Raw genomic sequence first — 6,211 nt, 5'->3', positions numbered from 1 at the left:
ACAGAGATTCAGACTTCTGTGGAGAAGATCCAAGAAGAGATTGAAGATAGGAGTGACAAGACCACCATTGATACATATCAAAGGGTGCCCAGAAAGCAGAGGTCTGCAGCAGTGCTAGTGATAGATACTAGAGCTACAACCTCAGCTCCTGCAGCCACAACTTCAGTTGCCCCTCCAGTTGCAACTCCACCAGCTCCTTCAACCTCTTCAGATGCATTTGTTACAGGACTCCTCTCCACGCCACCTCCCGAAGATTAAGCTTAAAGAGCCGCATAGCACTATGCATTTTCAAGCTTTTTGGTAACTTGTTGCCAAAGGGGGGGTGTATAGATCATAGGCTTCGAGAGAGAGAGAGAGCTTTGCTTCTTTTTGCCTCTTTTGCTGCTATTTATTTGCTACCTTATTTGTTTGCTTGCTTGGATGATACTTTATGGTTATGTCTGTGAGATACTTGTATGATCATGTGTTTGATCATATCATGCTTTAATGTTTGTGCTTGAATGATGATATTATCTATCTCTCATGTATCATCATTCACTTTGTCTTGGTGATGCGTGTAGATTTCATATGCTATCATTTTGAGCGCTCCACCAAGATGTATGTGACATGGAAGAGTAACCCATGTTCCTAATCGGTTGTGCATTTGCATTCAAAAGCAAATTTTAAATAATGCACAAATTTAGGGGGAGCTCTTGCTTATCACATACTTCTCACAGCGACGATGTATTCCATTCTTATTATTGTTTGTCGAAGCTTTGATCTATATGTTGTCATCAATTACCAAAAAGGGGGAGGTTGAAAGTGCAACTAATCCCTGGGTGGTTTTGGTAATTCTTAACAACATATAGCTCATTGAACTAATACTTTTTCAAGATGATCATTTCAGAAAGTTCAATGATTGGCATGGCATGGACTAGAGATGTGGACCCCTCAAAATGCTAAGGACACATATTGGCAAAAGCTCAAGACTCTACATTTTCATTTTAGTGATCCAAGATCACATTGAGTCCATAGGAAAAGCCAATACTATTAAAAGGGGATGAGGTGTTGCTTAATGGCTTGCTTGCTCAAAATGCTTAGTGATATGCTCCAAAAGCCCTCAACCACTTTCTCATATCCACATATGTCCTAAAAAGTCAAACTCAGCCCCACCGATTTGATCTATCTGTCGCCACCGAGTTCATTTGAAATAGCCATAGCCAGAAACCCTAATCAGTTCGATCTCACTGATAGGGATCTCGGTCTCACCGAGATGGGATTGCAAACTCTCTGTTTCCCTTCATAATGTTTCGGTCTAACCGAAATGAGCGATCGGTCCCACTGAGTTTGCAATGCAAACTCTCTATTTCCTTTTCGTAACGTTTCGGTCTCACCGAAATGAGCGATCGGTCCCACCGAGTTTGCCTCACCAACTCTCTGTTTGCCTATTACTGAAATCGGTCTCACCGAGTTCATGTGATCGGTCTCACCGAGATCAAGTTATGCCCTAACCCTAGCGCATCGGTCCCATCGAGTTGATCACGTCGGTCCCACTGAAAATCGTAACGTTCACATTTTGAACTGAATCGGTCTGACCGAGTTTCACTATTCGATCCCATCGAGTTTGGTAAATTGTGTGTGACGGTTAGATTTTGTGTGGAGGCTATATATACCCCTCCACCCATCCTCCATTCATGGAGAGAGCCATCAGAATGTACCTACACTTCTAGCATTCATTTTCTGAGAGAGAACCACCTACTCATGTGTTGAGACCAAAATATTCCAATCCAACCACAAGAATCTTGATCTCTAGCCTTCCCCAAGTTGCTTTCCACTCAAATCATCTTTCCACCATATCCAAATCAATGATAGAGAGTTGTGTGTTGGGGAGACTATCATTTGAAGCACAAGAGCAAGGAGTTCATCATCAACACACCATCTATTACCTTTTGGAGAGTGGTGTCTCCTAGATTGGTTAGGTGTTACTTGGGAGCCTCCGTCAAGATTGTGGAGTTGAACCAAGGAGTTTATACGGGAAAGGAGATCGCCTACTTCGTGAAGATCTACCCTAGTGAGGCAAGTCCTTCGTGGGTGATGGCCATGGTGGGATAGACAAGTCTCCATCAATGTGGGTGTACGATAGCACCACCTATAGGAACCACACCGAAAATCTTCATGTCTGCATTGTGTTTCTCCCTTCAAACTCCTCCCCTTTACCTTCATATGCAATGATTTACATTCCGCTGCTATACTCTTAGAATTGCATGTGTAGGTTGATTGCTTGACTTGTGCTAAGTTGCTAAAATCTGCCAAGACTTAAAATTGGGAAAAGGCTAGATTTTTATTTGGTCAAGTAGTCTAATCACCCCCCCTCTAGACATAGTTACGATCCTACAGTACCAGACCTAATGCGCAAGGGGGGCGACGAAAAACCACCAGAACATCACCGTCCCAGGAATCATTCACAAACCCTAGCCGTCGTCATTTCTTATCTCCATCTCCTTCACTAACATAGCCATTATCCCCCGAGTTAGCCATACTTGTAGTCGGTGCATCACAATCGGAACATTGTAAGACTGTTTATCAATCAGTCATTTGTATTATGTCATCTACAATATTTTCTCCTTGCGATCCGGTCGCTATGTATGAGTAATTCCTTAAGGCATTGAGTTCAGGCATAGCATTGCAACCCTATGTATTTGTGCACGAGATCGTTGGATGACTTTGCTCACTTGATGCTATTTGTATGTGTAATTCACAACGAAGTAGCCTTTGTCTTATTATCGTTCTAAAATTGGTAATTAAATTTAAATTTCGTAATTTCCTATTCAACCCCCCTTTAGTCGACTGTATCAACCCATTCACCGTGGTGTAATTAGATTGATGCATATCTATGATGTGCAAGTGTAATTTTGCTTCTCTTCATGATGTTATGATGTCGTGATGGTGACAATATATCTCTACTATGTATTTTATCATGATTATAATCACACTTTTTCTGCTCACTTGATAACTAAAATAATAAGAGGTGTTGCTCAATTTAAGCTGAATCCAGAGATAATACTGCAAGTGATCAACTGTTACTCACAACATGACCGTCAACTATTATTGTTCATCTACAATAACCATAACTTGTTGATACACAATCAACATCACCACCAACCTAATTTCTGAAATGGAAAGTTCAACTGATAATTAAATAATAATTTAACAAATATAACAATCAATAAATGTGAGCAAAAACTCTGGATAGAGGGCTTTAAAGCTCTACGACACAACTAAATGTTCTACACTTCCAACAACTTACATAGTACTACTAGTTAAAGAATTTTTTACATAACTTGTCTCTAACTACTCATCATAAAAGTCCTTTATCTTCCTAATCTTTACCCTGGTACCCTCTTTGTCTTTAAAAAAGTCTTCAATAAAAGCTTTTTCTTCTCAACCTTAAGTCTATCCCTATCCGTATCCCTATCCCTCTTCACCTTGATCCTCATCACTTTGCGGAAAATAGATGCTGCCCCATCCAGAATTTTCTTCCGCTCCAATTCTGCCTTGACCTTAATCAGAGCATGTTCTGCTTTGCCTTTAGTGCCAGTGGCACCTGCTTCTCATGCACAACCTGTTAAAGTTTAGCTTGCACATTCCTGTGCTCAATCTGTAGCTTTTCTCTCACAAGAAAACTGAAACTTTTCTTCACCACGCTCAAGACTATCCCTAACTCTGCCTCCTTTCTCACTTTCATACATGTCACATAGTTTGGTCAGTGCTTTCTTAGTGTTGGTGGCCACTCTCCATCAACCCATTTGATAAAATCACAAGTTCCTCTTGCCTAAAAATTCATAAAACAATTCATAAAATACAATTGAATTATCAGTAGCCACAATTAATTAATTGATTGCATAAATTCCTACAACCTCATAACAACATTGCCTACTCTGACTTATCAATGGCCATAATTCATAAAAAGAGCAGAAGATGTACAATTGATTACAAAGATACATGTATTTCCTGTGGCCAAAATCAGACTAAATTTTCTACATTGCCAAAATAATCCAGAACTACTCTAAATTTCTACTTACACAAAAATACATGCCAGGGCGGCAGAGGGGCACGGTCATGGTCGCGGCGAGCGCGAGCGGGCAGGGCAAGGGCGCGGCGGCTGCAGGCGTGGTCAGCGACGCGGGTGCGCGGGGCAGCGGTAGTAGCAAGAGCAGCACGAGCAACACGCACACATGTACGTACATGTACACGCGAACTAGGATGAACTCGGGGACGGCAAACGATGACTAAATCAAGGCATAGGAAGGGGGAATCCGGAGGAGAAGCTCGCCACAGAGCCGAGGACGTGGTCGGGGAGGCCGGGGACGGACTGGAGTGGCAGCAAACGGCGACGAACGACGGCGATGTACACGCCGAAGATGTGCTCGATGGCGAGCGCATGGGAGGCTCCGCTCGATTTGATGCCCGGGTTGGACGAAGTCGGCCGTGGCGGTCCTCCTGGATCTGTTCGCAGGGCTGCGGGACGACGTCGGCGGCGAGGACGACGATGCCGGCGGCGAGGACGACGACGGCGCGGCTACGGTGGAGCTCAGCCGTGTGCGGGGAGAGAGCAGCGGCGTGAGGGAGGGGGAAGGAGAGGCTAGGGTTCGTCTGAGGGGGCCGCGGGGGAGGTTTTGTAGGCGGCCAGGTGGGCGTGGATGGCCGCCACGCACGGCCATCGCCGGCGGATGGATGCCACGATTACCCTCTGCTCCTGTAGCGAGAAGGGAGATGAGGTGAGGTGGGTTGGGTTGTCCACTGTGGACTAGAGCCCAGTCTGCCTAGCTCTTTCTTTTTCTTTCCTTTTTTATATTTTATTTATTTATTTGGCATTTACTTTTAGTAGCAAATCATTTTAGTTGTAGAAGAAACTTGGCACATAAATACCCGGTGTTATCCTAAGGCTGCGCAAAAAGTTTCAGAGCATTCGGAAAAGTTAGACTAATTGTTCAAAATAAAAAATGGCTTGTTTTAAAGCTGTTGGACCATTTATTAAATTCTAGGAATTTATCTATGAGTCAAATGATGTTGGTTTGTACATGATAACTCCATACAGAATATCTGCAACCCAACCAACATTTTTGTTTTATTTTTGAAGAAAAATAATTTGACATGCAATTTGAATATGAGTTTGAATTTTGATTTGGAACAAAGTGATCATTAGCAAAAATAATTGTGATGACTTGGCACCATCAACAGGAGTGTACTGTAGCATGACACCAGGGGTGTTACAAATCTCCTCCACTACAAGAAATCTCGTCCCGAGATTTAAGAGGTGGAGTTGCGGGGAAAGTTCTGGTTATGAAATTCTAACGGTTATTTTCGGTCTTGGTTGCTCTTCTCAAAGAGGTCAATCCATTTCATTGCTGTCTTCATTTCTCTACTTCAGGTCATCATGATGAAGTTGTCATACTTTCTTCGGGATTCCATTATACTCACGAAAAGGATAAGGGGTAGCTTTGGAAGAACGGACCTCTACAAGGGTGCTTATCTGGGAGATAACTCAGGGGAGGTGGTGGAACGTAACTGTCGAATTTAACTTATGAAAAACATTGAGAGCAAAATAAGAAGGTATAATGAGAAGTTTCAAACGGATAGGCAATCGTTCGATGCCTAATCAGAATGTCAAAGGGGTCCAAGGAAAAAAAGAAGAATGTTGCAACTGATACCGGAATGAAACATGGTAAGGGAATTAGCTCGTGAATTACATATGAAGGCAAGTGCAAAGGATATTTCGGAATCAAGGTTGTACAGGAGAGCCAGGTTTCGATCCTGTGGAACTGGTTATGGGCCCACCATGTGGGTTAAAAGTAGAAAGAGCAATGACATTTCACACGGTTATGATAGCAAGCTTTGTCGGAGGATAGTCTGTCAGTTATGTTGGCAACCACGTTGGTACCAAGGGCAAGGGACGAAGAGAACCATATTCCTGCTCGTTGAACGAGGCGGACCAATCGGCAAGGTACGCGTCCATCGGTGGTTACCGAAATGTCACCAACAATAGTCACAGGGTCTCACTGACAAGGTTGTACATCGGGGTGTTTACATAAGCAGGGAACTATTACTTCTTAGATCATATAGATCACAAGAAAGGTTTAACAAAACAGTGGAAAGGAAAATGTGGTTATACAAAAGTATTAGAGTATATGCTTCCCAAGAACAAAAAGAGCATGATATACATGACAGGACA

The 6,211-nt window shown here is 42.9% G+C and overlaps 1 long non-coding RNA gene across 1 annotated transcript; it reads right to left on the bottom strand.

The window, feature by feature from the left end:
- Positions 1–3,146: 3,146 nt before the first annotated feature.
- LOC120973492 (uncharacterized) lies at positions 3,147–5,963 on the bottom strand. Its single transcript, XR_005768465.3, has 2 exons — positions 4,062–5,963; positions 3,147–3,811 (listed from the first exon to the last, which is right to left on the bottom strand). It is a non-coding gene; the product is annotated as an uncharacterized lncRNA (long non-coding RNA).
- Between the last annotated feature and the right edge of the window lie 248 nt (positions 5,964–6,211).

Source organism: Aegilops tauschii, chromosome 2 (assembly GCF_002575655.3).
Source record: "Aegilops tauschii subsp. strangulata cultivar AL8/78 chromosome 2, Aet v6.0, whole genome shotgun sequence".
In the NCBI taxonomy this organism is placed as follows: Eukaryota; Viridiplantae; Streptophyta; class Magnoliopsida; order Poales; family Poaceae; genus Aegilops; species Aegilops tauschii.
This window is presented reverse-complemented; position numbering and strand designations above follow the sequence as displayed.